The 19,839-nt window shown below is 38.1% G+C and overlaps 2 pseudogenes; one reads left to right on the top strand and one right to left on the bottom strand.

The window, feature by feature from the left end:
- Positions 1-3,460: 3,460 nt before the first annotated feature.
- LOC105092469 (large ribosomal subunit protein uL4-like) lies at positions 3,461-4,796 on the bottom strand (annotated as a pseudogene).
- Positions 4,797-13,395: 8,599 nt separating this feature from the next.
- On the top strand, positions 13,396-13,499 carry LOC116153182 (U6atac minor spliceosomal RNA; annotated as a pseudogene).
- The last annotated feature ends 6,340 nt before the right edge of the window (positions 13,500-19,839 follow it).

Genomic DNA, 19,839 nt, shown 5'->3' with positions numbered 1-19,839 from the left:
TTGGCCTCTGTTCCCTGAGAGCACCTCCATAGGCCTCTCAATGTGTGCCCAAACCTGAAGCCTGGCCCTCAGGCTGAAGCATCAGAACAAGAAAATAGGCTTCTTCCATAGAAAGACTGGGAATGTGCGTCAGTCTGTTGTCTGTGCAGTGTCCCGGGGGTGTAGCCAGCCAAGAACACAAGGATAGTTACAGCCTCTGGTGCAAGCCACGTGGACACCAGAGGTGCTCAAGGGATGTCCCCTGGGTGGCAGTCATAGAAACTGGGGCACCAGATGTGTGGCAGAGCTCCCCTCTGAGAGACACTGGTGCTCTGAGCACTGCACATGGAGAGTGCAAAGAGAGTGCTGGCCCTCCCAAGGTCTCCGGAAGGGATTACCGTCAGCCCTTGATGTGTGTTAATTAGAATTCTGCTCCTCAGCCTGCAGCCATGATGAGAAACTAATAGGCCTCTTTCACGGGAAGATTGTGCTCCTGAGTTGATTGCCTTTTGCTGAGCCCTGGGACTGGGAACTGTTTAAGAATTCTTTGTCCACTGGTTAGAGTCCTGTGGAGCCTGTGAGCATAAGCCCCATGGGTCACCAGAGCCACGTGATGTAGAGATGTCCCCTGGCAGCAGCCACTAAAACTGGGCCACCAGACAAGGGTGTAAGTTCCTTTCTAGGAGGTCCCGGCGAGCTGCAGTCAGGCAGAAGGGAGTGCCAAGATAGTCTCTACTGGCCTGTTTCTGATAGCCCCGATGAGGGCCCCTAGACGTGTGCCAAATCAAAAGCCTGACCCTCAGACCAGAGCTCCAAGATTAGGGATATGTCTCCATCTGCTGTCTGTGAAGTGCCCTGGGGGGTGGCAGCACACCACGAACTCTCTCTCTGATTGTTACAGTCCCACAGGACTGTCCACCCGACCTCCAAAGCCAGGTGGTCAAGGTGCATGCCCAGGGTGGCACCCACAAAAACCAGAGCACCAGACAAAAACCCAGGGCACCAGACACATGTGAGTTTCCCCGCGGAGAGATGCTGGCACTCTGGAGCGTGGCAGAGGGAGAGTGCAGGGGTAAGTGCCAGCTGGAGTACAGTGGAGGGGGAGCAGAAGGACAGTGCCCACTGGGAGGAGAGAAAAGGTGGTGTTTTCTGGCTGGAGAGAGGGAGAAGGGGAGCATAAAGATGGAATCCTCCAGGGGTGGAGGGAAGAGCCTAGAATTTTAGGGGGAAAAAAGATGTGAGAAGATTGTGCCCGCCAGCCTCTGACTGCAGAGAGAATCCCAGCAGGCTTCCAGATAGGTGTTCACTTAGATGCCTGTCCCTCAGGTTGATGCTTTTAGCAGATGAGCCTCTTTTTACATAAAGTTTGGGCGAGATCAGGTGCTTTCCTGAGGCAAGTGAGTCTGAGTGTATGAGCACTTTAAAAGCCATTTCTCAGATTGCTACAGCCTATGGGTTTCCTGGTCATGAGCCCCTCTGGCTTTCAAAGTTAGATGTTTTGCGGGCTCATCTCTCAGGTGCAGGTCTTAAAAACTGGGGTGCCCAATGTGGGGTTCAAACCCTTTGCTCCACAAGGAGAAGCTCCAGGTTTTGAGTTCCCTCCTGATGGAGGGATCACTGTACTAGGAATGGGCTTTATGGTAAGACTGTCTCAGCTTCTCTTACCCACTTTGATGTTTTTTGTTTTTCTCTAGTTCGCTTGATGTGTAGTCATTGCTTAGCTGTTTTTTAGGAAAAGAGAGCCCTTATATACTGTTGGTGGGATTGTAGACTGATGCTGCCACTATAAAGAATAGTATGAGGGTTCCTTCAAAAATTAAAAATAGGCTTACTCTATGATCCAGCAAGCCAACTCCTGGGCATATATCTGGAGGAAACTCTAATTTGAAAAGATACATGCACCCTAATGTTCATAGCAGCACTATTTACAATAGCCAAGACAGGGAAGCAACTTAAATGTCCATCAACAGATGACTGGATAAAGAAGGGGTGTGTGTGTGTGTTTGTGTGTAGTCATACTAAGTGAAGTCAGACAGAGAAAGACAAATATTATATGATATCACCTATATGTGGAATCTTAAAAAAATGATATAATTGAACTTATTTACAGAAGATGAACAGACTTACAGGCATAGAAAACAAAGTTTGGTTACCAAAAGGGAAAGGTGAGGGGAGGGATAAATTAGGAGTTTGGGATTAACATATCTATACTACGGTATATAAAAAAGATAAATAGGGACCTACTGTATAGCGCAGAGAACTATATTCAATATCTTATAATAACCTATACTAGAAAAGAATCTGAAAAAGAATATATATATGCATGTATGTGTATATGTATATAAAACTAAATCACTTTGCTGTACTCCTGAAACTAACACAACATTGTAAATCAACTATACTTCAATAAAAAAAATTTAAAAATATACATATCACAAGAGAAGAAATGCAAAAGTAGATCCTAGAAACCGTTCTACTAAGCAGGTGTTAGAGATCTTGTAAATGTGATGTACTCTTCTCAAAATTTTTTCTTGAAAATAGTTATCTTTTCCAAAAAAGATGTCATTTTTTAAAAAATTGAAGTATAGTCAATTACAGTGTATCAGTTTCTGGTGTACAGCACAATGTCCCAGTCTTGCATATACATACATATATTCATTTTCATATTTTTTCTATTAAAGATTATTACAAGATATTGAGTATAGTTCTCTGTGCTATACAAAAGAAACTTTTTTTATAATCTAACTTTATATATAATGGCTAACATTTGTAAATACCAAACTCCCAGATTATCCCCTCCCACCCCCTTTCCCTAGTAACCATAAGATTATTTACTGAGTCTGTTTCTGTTTTGTAGGTGAGTTCATAGTGTCCTTTTTTTTCAGATTCCACATATGAGTGATATCATACAGTATTTTTCTTTCTCTTTCTGGCTTACTTCACTTAGAATGATGATCTCTAGGTCCATGCGTGTTGCTGCAAATGGTATTATTCTTTTTTATGGCAGAGTAGTATTCCATTGTCTAAATACAACACAACTTCTTTATCCAGTCAAAAAGATGATATTTAATGTTAACATGAAGTAGGTTTATTACTGTTAATTCTAATGAAATAATACATGTTTAAGATTAAAAAAAGAAATTGCTGTCTATATAGCAGTAGATCCAGTGTGTCTGTGGAGGTTAGTTCACAATCTTTCTATATCGCCATCTTGAACGGGCAACATTGATATTTTGATTTCCAATCTGACTGACTTACTAAATTCTTTTATTAATGTTAATAGTTTGTCTGCAAATTCTTTTGCATTATCTCTTAAGGCAATTTTTTATCTGTAAGTATTATTTTTTTCCTTATTTCACAATCTTTATAACTTTTCCCCCTATCTTTTCTTGTTGGTTTCTCACTGCCTCTTTGATCAGATCCTTATTCAAAATGAGCTGTCCAAAGTGATTTGACCTTTATGGAATAAAGAACTTTGAATTTATGCACCAGGCTTCTTTTCTTTTGTGGTGCATTTCTCTTCTGCTGGCTTCTTTTCAACTGCTGGTTTCTTGGTAGCTACAGCCTTTTTTCCCCCACCAAAGGGTTCTTCTGATTCTTAATACTAACAGCCTTCTTTCCTTTGTTCCCTACTGCTAGCTTTTGCCTGGAATCCCCTTCTCATCTGATTTGGCTTCTAGTGCTGCCTTTTGTACCTGTGGTTTGTGATTATTGGCCTGGCAAAGAATGACGTTCCAGTGCATGCTTTTTACATGTGGGTTTAGGGTCAACATTATGCTCAGGTTTTTCAGTGAATTCTTCGTAGGAAGTCTGTGATGAATCTTCTTATGTGATTCTTGGAAGGCTCTCTGAATATCTGTGGGCTTTTCAAAATTATGCTAAGGTCTGTATTGAGCATCTTGTGTATGGGAAGGTCGTAGTTACTCCTAAGGGTAACTTGTGGAAGGCACTTTCAGTCCAAAGCAGGAATGTCCCACAGGCCCACCAGGGGCAAGTTTCAAAATGTTTAGTTTGCTTATGTTAAGTAGCGTAATTGTAGGGATGTTCCGCACGCCTTGGCAATGCAGGGCCCTCTGTGCTGGATACAATGGCAGCTTCTCGTTTTGCTTTGCCAACTCTCGTTTGCTGAGAGGCATAGACCTTGTTGATATCATTTCAGATGCTCAGTTTATTAAGAAGCAAGACAGCCTCCTTGGTCTTCTGGTAGCCTTCAACTTTAACTTCAACCACCAATGGAATTTCAGAAACCTCCTCTGTATGAAGTGACCAGCACAGTTAAGGCTGAGTGAACCACGGCAGAGCAAACGGCACATCGCTGTGTGCTGTGTTCACTCTAGGGGGAACACTTAAGGTTTTGGTTGATGAAAACACACAGCCCCACAACACATATTTCCAAAAGCCCCCTGGCCATAAGCAGGAGCTAAATACTTACTGCCCTGTAAACAAAACCGTGGGTCACTGTGAAACTGGGGAAACCTTGTGTTTTCTTTCCAAGACACACAAGCTTATCAGAAATCTCACTCTTCAAAGCAAGGCATGGGCTTCCTGGGTGCTGACTGTGGAGGAACCAGCAAGATCACGCTAGTCTCCAAGAGACTGAATTTGCTGGCAGCTCCAACCTAGAATTCTTGATGGCTTTCTGAGGGACAGCTACGCCAAATGGGACTAGAACCAAAACAAACAATAAGTGAAAAAATCACTCAAAATTTGAGAACTGGACCAAAGACCAGATGAAAAACAAGCTGGATGCTAGTAAGGAGGTTCTGGGATGCCTGCCTGAAGCTCAGGGTTTTGATGCATTCTTTGTCGATAGTCATTGCTTGCTCTGTGTATTGGACTAGCATGAGGTATAGCAGCAATTTGGGACACACTGGCTTTTGTCTCTTGATCCGTAAGCTCGTGGTTTACTAGTGGGCAGAATGCTGACAGAGTCTGATGATAATTTTCAGCTCATACAAAAAAAAGCTAATTCTTTATGGTAATATAAATCCATCAACTGTAGGCTGAGCACAGCTGTGAAGAAAATTTGTCAGATTAAGCAATTGTAGCCCCTTGGTGACACAGTATTTGATGGAAACCACATTTCTGTTAACATTAAGGCATCCAAATTCACTTGTTAAAGCACGACTTCCTTTTATTTTTAAAATACACTATTATAACAGGTCACTTTACAGCGTCTAGCAATACACCATCCTGCCCTATTGCTCTTGAATTTGAGATGAGTAAATGTCTTCCTTAAAATGCTCACGGTAATACATTCTTTGCTCCCTAGCCCCCAGGGAACAGTATGTTTTAATTAACGTATACATTATACAAATATCTGCTCCTCTTGGTTTTCTGTATGAAAGGGAATGAAATTTGTTCCACCAAAGAAGCAAAATCAGCACACTCAAAGGCTGGGTACAGATATATTAGCATTTCAGAGGCTCAAGTGTCGTAACTGGTTTAACTAAACAAAGCCATAATGTACATTTCAGAAAACTACCAGGAAGGAAAATCAATTCTGTATTTGACTTGAATTCAAATAAATCCAGCACCATGTATCTGCATTCTGTATATCCCTGCTAGGATTTCTGCAAGTTATTTGCAATCAAAATCTTACTTAAACTTGTTTGAAAAGAGGCATAAATTTGCCGTTTTTCTTAAACTGAAAGCTTTGTCCTTACAGATCTACAGAAATATTTTGTGTCCTTAAAAGTGATTGATGTTGACTTGCTATTTTTCAATTTCTACCTGGGTAAAGTTATTAACATTTTATACTTTAATTGTAAATGTACTCATTTTGCTTGGGAGATGGACTGAGTGAATTGGTAGTGGTATATAATGCCTAGAGTCTGATTAGTCAGTGGGAGTGAAGAAAGCTCGTTAAGTCAGCTGTACATTTAGTGTTTCTGTAAATTGATAGGAGATTGGTCTTTAAAGGGAAATCTAGAAAGCTAAGGAATTGAGGATTACTATTTTGTACTTAAGGATTATGTTTCATTTTTCCCGAATCTTAGGATGAAGCAAGTTGCTGGTATCATGTCATAATATTTGAGAGATACAATGCAGGTGAAAAACTGACAAATTTAAGATCTCATACTTAAAAGGCGTTCTCTTTAAAGAATAAAATCAACAAGACAGTTTTTCAGATAAAAATTAAATTTATATGACCATTTTTTTTTTACTTCAAGTCTCTGTTCATTTGGTGCTCTAGCTTCAGTATAAAATATCTCAGTCTTCATTTAAAATATAAAATATGATAAATTTCTCTGGAAAATACTAGAATTAGAGGCAGTTATTCCACATTATCGGACCAGGAAGACCATGAGGGCAACTGCATCGCACAATTCGGGTTGGAATCGTTAACACAGAACACACTGAGAACGGCAGCCCCCCTGTGCAGCTCCATGTGAAGGGAGCTCCGTGGGGCCAGGCAGTGCCCTGCAGCCTTTGTGAGGGCTGTGAGCGTTTCGTCTTTTGTGTCCAGTATACAAAGAGGAGGACTTGAAACTCTTTCCTAGTTTTCCACACACTTTCTCTTCCTCTGTGGACAACTTTTTAAACTACCTGAGTATCTTCTCCATTCCCCTGGGGGTGACTGGGCTTACTGACTTGTCCTGCTGTTCTGTCCAGGGGAAAATACAGTACTGAGCCATTAAGGACTATCCTCCTATTCTCTTAAAGATGAAAGAATGGGAACAGTAAATCAGGATTCTTTTCTGACCCTGTCTGGAGCATGGCCATGTTCCTGCTTGACATCATAGACAAATCTGTATGCAGATCTTAGTGTGCAACGTGATACACAACCACCCTTAACATTGGTTGCACTATGAGATTGCAGGTCAGAGTCTGTCCATTGGTTAAAAGACTAATCCCTTGAGTACTTGCAGGCTGTTCTAGTGGATTCATTACAACTTACTGATGTTTCAAAGTATCTAACCTCATTTGTAAAATGAGGATAATTCTTTCTGGCCTAATGTAGTGACTATAATATGTTAATATATTAACTCTTGAGTGGTCTTATATCTCCTCTTGTTGGTCTTAAATTTGGGTTCCCTGAAGAAAAGTGTCTTAATATGTGTATATATATGTATATAAATCTACATACATCCATGTGTATATATGTATATACATCCATGTATTCTCAGGCAATTCTAGCTATGAACAAAACTTTCATCAGTCGCTTTTTATGGCAATGGCTTTGGATCCTTTTAACTTATGATGTAGTAATTAGTAGCTGAATACTTCTCTATATTTTTACCTCTTTTGTTTTTTCTTTTTCAATTTTTCTGCAACATTTTGCCATCTCCTGTGTTCTAATTCCATGTTTCCTGGTAACTTTTTTGGCCATAAATAAGTATGATTATGTTAACTAGGTCTTAATGAGAGGTGTCTGGGTAAAGGGTCTGATAATAGAAAACTTGGCGGAAAGTGCATATTACTCCATTTTAAGGGCACCCTCTATAAAAAATATCTGAACCGAATATATTTACTAGGGGTGAGTGATCACACACAAAAAAGTCCTTTGGCTGCTCCCCTTGTGTTCGAAATATGTAGCAAATCAATAGTGTTTGATAGAAAGATTTTATGACATTTGAGGAATAAATTGAAGCTGTACAGAAATATGAGGCTCAAGTGGTTATTTATCCCTGAAATGAAAAACAAGCTCATGGAAAATAAACACGGATGTCTAAAACCCTAATGCAGTCGCAGCCCTCCAGAAACAGAATTCTGTCTGGTTGTGTCTCAAAGTCTCTTTGGGATTATGTTCACCAGATTTTAAATTTATAAGAAAAACACAGCAAAACACAGCATCTGTCAGACATGATAAGAACTACTAGCCTAAGGCAGTTTGCATTTTATTAGATTGCACCACATTTCTTTCGATGATGCCGTATCTTTAAGAAGCTGCGTTTTCACTGATTGTTGTGATAAAAATAGTGAAAAAAAATCAAGATGAAATGGGAAATGATGGTGGTAGCATCCAATCTGATTCCATGATCTGATAAGTTCCAGGAGCACAAATCCATTTAGGGTGTAATTGTGGTTATCTAAAAAAAATTTTTTCTTTTAATTTATGTGTATTGTTTTTTCTAAAAGATGACTAAGTTGTTAAGACATAAGTTATTAGGTTGCTTGAACCTAACTACTTCATAAAAAGAATGATTAGGTATTGCGTTGGGCCTGTCAAATGTCATGAAAAAGTTGCAGAGACTCTAAGGGTCCTGTAAACCAAGGCAGTCTGGGAATCTCTGAATTATACAATTTTGTTGTTTGATAGTCTTGAACTATTTGAGTATGTTGATTTTTCTTTGAAAATAATCAACAAAGACCAAGTGACACTCTAGGAGGGTTTTCTGGTGTGTGTGTTTGATTTCTAGACGATGGCTGAGTACCTCCCAGATCCCTGGTATCTTAACTATCAATGAGTTGAGGCAGAGTTTTCTTAGGTAGTTGAGTAGCATGTTCTACATTCCACAACTCCCAGTTCTGGTAGGAGGTTGATGAGGCTGTTTCCTTGGTGGACACAGGGTAGAAGTTCTTTGCTATTGATGTGGTACTGAGAAGCCCAACCATAAGGCAGTGTCAGTGAAAAACCATTTCACACTGCCTGATGAAAGACTTGTTACATCTTGATTTGGACTGATGTATTCTTGGACCATCCCAAGAATGTGACTGTTATTCTCACCTTGCTTCTCATTCCAAAGAATGTGAAAATTATCTTAAATCTCTGGGGTAGCACTACGAATCCAATTAGCAGTCACCTTTCCTCTACCCCATCAAAAAGTCTGCACTCTTCAGTCTGTAGCTCAAATTCCATTTTCTCCCTAAACCTCACCTTAATCCCACAGATGAAGTAGTCAAAGCTTCCTTACGCACTCCTCCCTATCAGTGTTCCCTATTATTGATAGGTGCTTCCCCTAGTTTGTAAATTCATTAAAAATTTGAATATACTCAGGAAAACTTTGTCAAATTATCCTAATTTTCATAATCTGGGCTTCATAATCTCAGCAGTAGCCACAAACTTAATGATTTTTTTTTTTGTCTTTTGGAAAACAGATCATTGACAAATTACGACTGTTGTCCACTGCAAGACTTCTTAACCTTGTGACATTCAAATAAAAGGACCGTACTTCTATAACATATCAGGATGAATGGATGAGGCCATGACTGATGGAAGGGGTGGGCTCTGGTCACCCCCAATGTGGGGGAGCATTGATATCTCAGCAGGACTCTAACCCATGGGTGGCACACCAGTGCACTCCAGTATATTGGTTTGTAAGCTGGGTTTTATTGCACTTTGGTTACAATAACATCTTTATATAAACCTCTCAGAAGACAACTTATAAACCTTCTAACAAACATAATACATACGACTTAGAAAACTCACATAGAATCTGTTTCAAAATCACTGAGCTTACTATTTAACGTTATTAAAGAATTGTGCAGAGTTTGCCAGTAAACCCTTCTCTCCCTGGGGTTTCTGTCCGTGGAGGAATGTTCTGAGGCGGAGTCATTGAACACTGGTGTTTTGAGATTCCATTACCATAATCATTTCTCATTCATGGAGTATTTGCTGGACTCAGATCTGTAGCACAGATCAGGGAAGTAGCACCGGTGAATGGACCTGAGTCAGTCCAGGGTAAGGAATGTAGGAAGTCATGAGATCATGGTGGTCTGGATAATATCATGTTATTCCACTGTTGAAAACCTTCCTGTGTCTGCCCATAAATTTGGAATAAAATCCAAATTCTTCACTACGACTTCTTCCATGGATGTATGCTGTGTACTGCTTATTTCTCTAACCTCATCTGATCATTCTGCAAATATTCACTGAGTACCTATCATATTCCAATCATTTGGGATACATATATGAACAAAATTAAGATGTAAACACCTTGCCTTCATGGCGTTAACAATGTGAGAAAAAAACCAGATAATAAGCCATAAAATAAATGTATGTAATAAATAGAATTTTAGAGGTGATAGGGATATGGGATAAGGAAAGTTGGGGAAGTTAAGGGGGGTTGAGAGGACAAGCAGGAATGGGGTTGGCAACTCTTTTTCTGTAAAAGGCCAGGCACTAATTTACGCTTTGAAGGCCATAGGGTCTAAACCCCGCCCTGCCCTTGTAGCACAAAGGCAGCCAGAGGTGATAGTCAGTGAGTGGGCGTAGCTATGCTCCAGTGAAACTTGACAAAAACAGGCAGTTGGCCTGGTATGACTGATGGGCTATTATGTGAAGACTCCTGGGTTACAGTATTAAACCATCACTGGGAAGGCCTCATTGTGAAAGTAGGATCTGAGCAAAATAACTTTCTGTCCCATTGTCCTGTATAGGTTTAATCATAACGTTTATCATCTTGTTAACATGTTTTCTTTGCATGCTTGTTAGCAAGCTCTGTTGCTCTCTCTCCTAATGAGTATGTAAGCGCCATGAGGGCAGTGAGCTGCTGTCCTTTTGGCACCTGGAATAGTGATGGCACAGAGTGGATATCCGATAAATATTTGTTAAGTGAATGAGTGGAGAGTGAATGTCCTTTCTAAAGAGAGCAGCCTGTATCTAGTTCTAGCAAATTATAACCATGAAAGGTTGAGATGTTTGTGGCTAGATCTTTTGAGTTTTCAAGAGAAGCTAGAGATCCCAATTTTTGTATAAAATCTCTCAGTTTCAAATGACTGCAACTAATTAAAAAAAATAGAAAAAACTTTGCATGTCAAACTAAATATTTCTGCAAGCTAGTTATCCAGGACTTCTATATACATTCATGGGGTGAATCAGCTGGTGTTTTTATTTGAGTTTTTTTTCCTGTGGTGCACAATATGAAAGATGATTTTGGTGTCTTGTTTAGGTCATGACTAGTTAGTAGCAATATAGATCACACTTCTTATGACTTCCTACCCATATTCTCTGCCTGTAAGAACTGCATGTGTTAAAATCGTATTTACTGTAGGGCAATATGCTGTCCTAAGGGAAAGAGTTCACAGATTCCATGCCTAAACTTTTGGAACCTGTATAAGCCTATGGAATATAGTTTTTTTTTACTTCTTTACTTGGCTTTGCTCTTAGGAGAGTGAAATTCCCAACTCTGGATCTATATGGTGTAATTTTCAAGTAAAGTAAAAGTTGGAAGGCATCATTCATTTCATTGATTCACAGTGTGCCTATCCCATGGTAGATAAGTAATAAATATGTACTGTTAGAATGAGACAATGAAATCTATATTCATTATGACATTTGAAAAACAGATGAAAGTAGAATAAATATATTTCGAGTACTGTGTATTATTGGAGAAATTACTGTTCTCAAGTCATGGATGCTGAAAATCTAATACAGTAACACAAATTCAATACCTGGATAATTCTTTTTTTTTTTTATTGAGTTATAGTCAGTTTACAGTGTTGTGTCAATTTCCAGTGTAGAGCACAATTTTTCAGTTACACATGAATATACATATATTCATTGTCATATTCTTTTTCACTGTGAACTACCACAAGATCTTGTATATATTTCCCTGTGCTATACAGTATAATCTTTATCTATTCTACATGTGCCTGTCAGTATCTACATCGAACTCTCAGTCTGTCCCTTCCTACCCTCCTCCCCCCGGATAATTTTTAAGTCTACAATGAATGAAAAACTTGAGTGACCTAAGGGCCCTAACTGAAAACGCTATATCATACTAATTGTAGGTAATATTTATTACACTTTTAATATGTGATGAGTCCTTTTTACATTATTATTCTTTTTAGAATATTATATTATGTTTAGAATAAGGTTGAAAATGTATTTCTAATACCATGATTATACCAAAGTCACATGATCCATACAGTTTCAAGCAAGTATGGCAGGAGATGCTTCTGAGGATTTAGGACTATTTATTTCAGATCATTTTCAAGATAACAAAAATAGAAAAATGAATGATACTCTAACCTATAAAATATAAGGCAAAGGATCTGAGTTTTTTTGATTATGATGCTTTACTTTGAGGATCAGGTTTGGAAAGAGCATGAATGATATGTTTTGGTATTCATTTTCTATAATATGCTTATGTACATATGAATCTATTTGTACTTTAAGGGACACAATTATCACAGGTACTTAAAATGTGGAGATAATACTGAGAATAAATTTTTAAAATACATCACATTATTAATCTTATGTTTAGTAAATGGTAACCAGAACTATTAGTATATATTGGTAATTTTTTTTCCTACATTTTTTTTTTCATGGAGAAAATTGACATATAAAATTAGGTTAACTTAAGGTATGCAACATAGTAATTCATTACATGTGTAAATTGTGAAATGATGATTACAGTAAGTCTAGTTAACCGTCACATACAGTTACAAATTACTTTCTTGTAAAAAGAACTTTTAAGATTTACTCTCTTTAATAAGTTTTAAATATACAATACTGTATTGTTAGCTATGGTCACCATGCTCTGGATTATATCCTTAGGATATTATTTATTTTAAAATTGGAAGTTTATAAGTTTTGACCACCTTTACCCATTCCACCACCACCCCCACTTCCCAACTCTGATAACCACCAATCTTCCTATGCATTTTTTTTAAAAGATCCCATGTGTAAGTGAGATCATATGGTATTTGTATCTTCTCTGTCTGACTTACTTCACTTAGCACAATGCCCTCAAGGTCTATCCATGCTCTCACAAACGGCAGTATTTCCTTTTTTATGACAGAATATTATTCCATTGTATAGATATCACATCTTCTTTATCCATTCATCTGTTGATTGACACTTAGGTGGTTTCCATGTCTTGGTTATTGTAATTAGCACTGCAGTAAACATAGGATGCAGCTCTTTCTGAGCTAGTGTTTTATCTCCTTTAGATAAATACCCAGCAATGGGATTGTTGGATCATATAGTAGTTCTATTTTTAATTTTTTGAAGAACTTCCATACTGTTTTCCATTAGTAGCTCCACCAATTTACATTCCTACTAACAGTGCACAAGGGTTCCCTTTTTTCCCCACATCCTTGCCTACACTTGTTATTTCTTGTTTTTTAAATAACAGCCATTCTAACAAATGTGAGATACTATGTCATTGTGGTTTTGATTGCATTTCCCTGATGATTAGCAATGTTGAGCATGTTTTCATGTACCTATTGGCTATCTGCATGACTTCTTTGGAGAAAAAACTCTGAGATCCTCTGCCTATTTTGTAATGAAATTGGTTTTTTGCTTTTCAGTTGTATGAGTTCCTTATGTATTTTGAATATTAACTCCTTATCAGTTATATGATTTACAGAAATTTTCTCCTATTTGGGAGGTTGGTTTTTCATTTTGTTGATGGTTTCCTTTGCTGTGCTGAAGCTTTTTAGTTTGTTTTTTGCTTTTTTTTGCCATTGCTTTTTTTAGATCTAAAAAAATACCACCAAGACTGATGTTAAGAAGCTTATCACCTTGTGCTGTATAAAAGGAGAAAAGGTTGGAGGCCACCCTTGGGCCTGACAACACACATATGGTTAGGTATTGCCACCTACTTCGTGGCATCTAACCATCATTTTTAGAAGCAATCTAAATGTCCATCGACAGAGGATTGGATAAAGAAGTTGTGGTATATATACACAATGGAATACTACTCAGCCATAAAAAAGAGTGAAATAATGCCATTTGCAGCAATGTGGATGGACCTAGAGATGATCATACTAAGTGAAGTCAGACAGAGAAAGACAAATATCATATGATATCATTTATATGTGGAATGTAAAAAAAGGACACAAATGCACTTACTTATGAAACAGAAACAGACTCACAGACCTAGAAAACAAATTTATGATTACCAAAGGGGAAAGTGGAGGGCAGGGTGGTTAAATTAGGAGTTTGGGATTAGCAGATAGAAACTATTATATACAAAATAGATAAACAACAAGGTCCTACTATATAACACAGGGAACTATATTCAATAGCTTATAATAACCTATAATGAAAAAAATATAAATAACCGAATCACTTCGCTGTACACCAGAAACTAACACAACATTGTAAATCAACTATACTTCGATTTAAAAAAAAAAGCTTATCACCTTTGTTTTCTTCTAGTCTTACAGATTCAGGTCTATGTTCAAGCCTAATCCATTTTGAGCTAATTTTTGTGTATGATATTAAATAGGGGTCCAATCTAATACTTAGTATGTGGCCAAAGTTTTCCCAGCACTTTTAATCGAAGAGACCATTCTTTTTCCCATTCTATAATTTTTACTCCTTTGTCATATGTTAATTGACCATATATGTGTGGGTCATTTCTGGGCTTTCTTTTCTGCTCCATTGATCTACGTGTCTGTCTGTTTGCCAAAAGCATACTGTTTTGATTACTAAAGCTTTTTAATACAGTTCAAATCAGAAAGCATGATGTCTCTCACTTTTCTATACTTTTTTAAAGATTGCTTTGGCTATTATAGGTCTTTTTTTTTTTTTTAATTACATATACCTTTTAAGGTTGCTGTCTATTTCTGTGGAAAATGCTATTGGAATTTTGATAGGAGTTTCATTGAGTCTATAGATTCCCTGGGTAGTATGCAGAATTTAACAATATGAATTCTTCTAATACATAAGCATGGAATATCTCTCCATTCATTTTTGGTGCCTTCAGTTTCTTTCATCAATGTGTTATACTATTCAGTGTAAAGACCTTTCACCTCCTTAGTTAAATCTATTCCTAGGTATTTTATTTATTTTATGCAATTGCAAATGGGATTGTTTTCTTAATTTCTCTTTCTCTTTCTTATAGTTTGTGTTATTAGTGTATACAAATGGAACTGATTTTTATATACTATTATATTCTGTAAATTAGCTGAATTTGTTTATTCTAACAGGTTTTTGGTGTTATTTTTAGGGTTTTCTGTATGTAATATCATGTCATCTACAAATAGGCATTTCTATTTCTTCCTTTCCAATTTGGAGACGTTCTGTTTCTTTTTATTGCCTAATTTCTCCGGCTAGGACTTCCAATACTACATTGAATAAGAGTGGCCAGCATAAACATCCTTGTCTTATTCCTGGCCTTAGAGTAAAAGCTTTCAGCTTTTAACGTTAAGTATGATGTTAGCAGTGGACTTCTCAAATATGTCCTTATCATGCTGAGGTACAATCCCTCTATATCCAGTTTTTTGAGAGTTTTCTTTTTCCAGTCATAAATGAATGTTGAAATCTGCTAAATGCTTTTTCTGCTTCTTTTGAGATGATCATATGATTTTTATCCTTTGTTTTGTTAGTGTGGTGATTGCACTGATTGACTTATGGATGTTGAACCACCCTTGCATCCCTGGGATAAATCCACTTGATAGTGGTGTATGGTCCTTTTAATGTATTTTTAAATTCAGTTTGCCAATATTTTGTTGAGGATTTTTATATCTATGTTCATCAGGAATATTTACCTGTAATTTTCCTTTCTTATAGTGTTCTTGGTTTGGTACAAAGGTAAGGCTGCCTTGACAAATGAATTTGGAGGTTTCCCCTCCTTTTCTATTTTTCGGGAGACTTTGAGGATTGGAATTAGTTCCTTACATATTTGCTAAGAATTCACCAGTGAAGCCATCTGGACTTTAATTTGTGGGAAGTTTTTGATTACTGAACCAATCTCCTTACTAGTAATTGGTGTGTTAAGGTTTTTCTATTTCTTTACAATCGTTATAATTCAGTCTTGGTAGATTGTACATTTCTAAGAATTTATCCATTTTTTCTAGGTTTTTTGACTTGTTTGCATATACCTGTTTGTAGTAGTCTCTTTATGATCCTTTGTATTTCTATGATATCAGCTGTAACATCTTTCCTTTCATTTCTGATTTATTTATTAGAGTCCTATCTTTATTTGTCCTTGCTGAGTATAGCTAAAGGTTGGTCTATTTTATCTTCTCAAAAACACAGCTCTTATTTTCATTGATGTTAACTATTATCTTTTTAGTCTCTATCTCATTTATTTCCATTCTAATCTTTATTTCCTTCCTTATACAAACTTGGAGGTTTATTTGTTCCTCTATTTCCTTGAGCTGTAAAGTTAGGTTGTATGATATCTTTCTTGTTTATTAATGTGTTTATTGCTATGAACTCCCCTCTTAGAACTGCTTTTGCTGAAGCCCATAAGTTGGGATCCTGTAAGTTTGATGTTGTATTTCTACTTTCATTTACCTCAAGATATTTTTTGATTTCTTTTAATTTTTTCTTTGACCCTTTGGGTGTTCAGTATCATGTTGTTTAATTTCCACATATTTTTGATTTTTCCAGTCTTCTTATAATTTCGTTCTACTGTTGTGTTTGAAAAGACTCCTGATAAGATTTCAGTCTTCTTAAATTTAGACTTATTTTATGGCCTAGCATCTGATACATCCTGGAGAATGTTCCATGTGTGTTTGAGAAAAAGGTATATTCTGTTTTCTTTTGGATGGAATGCCCTTGGTCTGTGACGTTCATCTGGCCTAATGTGTCATATAAGGCTGATGTTTCTGTGCTGATACTCTATCTAGAGGACCTTATCTATTGATGTTAGTGGGGTATTAAAGTTCCCTATTATTGTACTGCTGTCTATTTCTTGCTTTGTATCTGTTAATATTTGCTTTATTTATTTGGGTGTGTAAGCATTTACAAATGTTATACCATCTTGTTGATTTGATACTTTTATTATTATATAATGGCCTTCTTTGTCTTATATTAGAGTTTTTGCTTAAAGTATATTTTGTCTGATGTAAGTATAGCTATTCCAAACCTCCATCTTTGTGCTCTCTGCTCTTTCTAACCCCACGTCTCCAGCATCTCATGGAAAGGAGCTTGTTCACATATTTGGTGCCCTGGTTTTCATACTGCCACCCAGGCTTCTGGACATCCTGACCATCTGGCTCTGGTAGCCAGTGGGGCTTACGTTAGCAGCGCCCACACGACTGTAACCCAAGTGTTTCTTAACTAGCTTCCCTGCCCCCCATCACTAAAAGGCACAGTGCAGAGACAGAGACAGAAATGCCTACCCAGTCATTCCATGAAAGAGGCCTATTAGCTTATCTTTATAGCTGTCTTCTGAGAGGTTTCCATTTCGATGCAGTATCTTTTCCATCTTTTCACTTTTAGACTGTGTGTGTCCTTATATTTGAAGTGAGTCTCTTACAGGCAGCATATAGACAGTTTTTATTTTTATCCACTTAGCCATTCTGTCTTTTGTCTGGAGAATTTAGTCCATTTACAGTTAACATAATTATTGATAAGTACAGACTTACTGCCATTTTGTTAATTGTTTTCTGGCTGTTTTCTAACTCATTTATTCCCTCTGTTCTTTCTTCTTTTGTGATTGGATGATTTCTCTAATGGTATGCTTAAATTACTTTCTCTTTGCCTTTTGTATATCTACTGTTGGTTTTTGCTTTGTGATTACCATGAGGCTTACATATAATAAGTTATATTTATAACAAAATTTTAAGTGGGAATATCAGTTTGAATTCTGGAGCTCTACATAGTTACTCCCCCTCCCACATGTTATGTTTTTGATGTCACAGTTTACCTTCTTTTTATCTTGTGTACCATTAACAGATGATTGTAGTTATAGTTATTTACTACTCTTATCTTTTAGAGTTCATACTGACTATATAAGTGATTAACCCCCCACTTTACCACGTTAGATTATTCTGACTTTTACAATATTTGCTTCTACCAGTAAGATTTATACTTGCATAAATTTATGTTACTAATTAGTGTCCTTTTGTTTCAGCTTAAAAAAATTCTTAACATTTCCTATATGCCAGTCTAGTGGTGATGAATTCTTTCAGATATTCTTTCTTAGCATTTTTCTTCTTTCAGTACTTTGAATGTGTCGTGTCATACCCTTTTGGCCTGCAAAGTTTCTGCTGAAAATTGCTGATAGTCTTACAGGGTTCCTGTATGAAACAAGTTGTTTTTCTCTTGTTGCTTTTAAGAGTCTTCCTTGTCTTTAACTTTTGACAGTCTAATTATAATGTGTCCTTGTTTGAGTTTCTTTGTGTTCATCATATTTGGAACTCTCTGGGCTTTGTGGACTGGCGTATCTGTTACCTTCCCCAGGTTGGGGAAGTTTTCAGTTATTTCTTTAAAGGCGTTTTCTGCCCTTTGCGCTCTGCTTTCTTTAGGGCTACTCCACTTGATTTTCTCCCATAAGTCCCTTAAGCCGTCTTCACTCATTATTTTTCTTTTTGCTGCTGTGAGTGAATGGATTTCTCCGCCTTGTCTTCAGGTTTGCTGATCTGTCCTTCCACTTCGTCTAGCCCACTGCTGAACTCTTCTGGTCTGTTTTGCAGGTCAGTTATTGTATTCATCAGCTCTGCGACTTCCGTTTATGTTTTCTGTCTCTTGGTGAAACTCAGTTCGTCACTGCATTGCTCTCTTGACCTTGATAAGCATCTTTATGGTGATTATTTTGAACTCTATCAGGTGAAGTATTATCCTCATTTCACCAAGGTCTTTTTCTGAGGGTTTATCTTGTTCTTTCATTTGGAACACATTCCTCTGTTCATTTTCCTTGACATTCTCTGTTGGTTTCTATGCCACAGATAAAACAGCCATCTCTCCTAGTCTTGAAAAAGTGGTTTTGTGTAGATGGAACTTTTCATTCAACCCTGCCTTAGCCCTTGGCTGTCTCTCAAAACTTTGTGATTGTCCAAGTAGCCTACTTTGTTCATAGTGGCTGTTAGTAGTTAAGGGTGTGTCAAGACCTGTCTGTGTCCCAAAAGGGAGGATCTCAGTCAGCACCTAGATTCAGGCTGAATGGATACTGGATTCCCATGTAGCAGCTTTCAAAGTACGCAAAATACCTCCTTCAGGAAGATTGGGAGGTGGACATTTCTGTCTCTTCCCTGAGAGCTTAGCCCTGGGGTGAAAGATAGTTAAGAACTGTTTCTTTGTTTGCTACCATACTGTCAAACCTATGGACACAAGCCGTACAGGCTGCCAGAACCAGACTGTCAAGGGATGTGTCCTCTGGGCAGCAGCCACAAAGGGTGGGGTGCCAGACATGTGTACAAGCACCTTCTTGGAGATACCAGTGACCTGGGGAAGACGAGAGGGAGAACCCAAAGATAGCACCTGCCAGCCTCCCTGGTCTCCAGAGAGGATTGCCGTTAGCTCCTAAAATTGTGCCTGCCTCTCAGATGACAGCTATAAAGATAAGTTAATAGGCCTCTTTCATGGAATGACTGGGTGGGCATTTCTGTCTCTGTCTCTGTCTCTGCACCGTGCGTTAGTGGGGGGGGGGGGCAGGGAAGCTGGTTAAGAAACACTTGTGTTATAGTCGTGTGGGAGCTGCTAATGTAAGCCCCACTGGCTATCAGAGTCAGATGGTCAGCCAGATGCCTGGGTGGCAGCGTGAAAACCAGGGCACCAAATATGTGAACAAGCTGAGACCTGGGGTAAGAAAGAGCGGAGAGCAGAAAGATGGCACCCACCAGCCTCCATGGCCTTTGGCGAGTATTTCAGTTAGCCCCCAGATGAGTATTAAATCAGAGGCCTGCCCTACAGGTCAAAGCTCTTAAGATATGCAAATAAGCCTCTTTCACAAAAATTCTGGACACTTTTCAGTAGAGTGTCTCTCTGCTGGGCCCTGTGAGGTGGCCACAATGAGTCCATGCAAGCTCTTTTATAACATTCTTAGTTTGTTATGGCCTTGTGGTCAGAAGCCCTGCTGGCTTTCTAAGTAGGATGTTTTGAAGGCCTGTCTTTCAGGTAGAGGTGTCAGAAGTTGGGGTGCCAATGTGGGCTTCAAGCCTTGTACTTCTCAGGGAGAAGCTGGGGGTCTAAGTGTCTCCTGGTGCCACTGCACCAGCGGTGTGGCTTGTGGAAGGATGATGTCTCAGCCTCTCTGACCCATTTTGATGTTTGTTCTTTTTTTTCCTGTTTGC

Source organism: Camelus dromedarius, chromosome 4, assembly GCF_036321535.1.
Source record: "Camelus dromedarius isolate mCamDro1 chromosome 4, mCamDro1.pat, whole genome shotgun sequence".
NCBI lineage: Eukaryota > Metazoa > Chordata > Mammalia > Artiodactyla > Camelidae > Camelus > Camelus dromedarius.
Note: the sequence above shows the minus strand (reverse complement) of the source record. Positions and strands in the feature narration are given on the sequence as shown.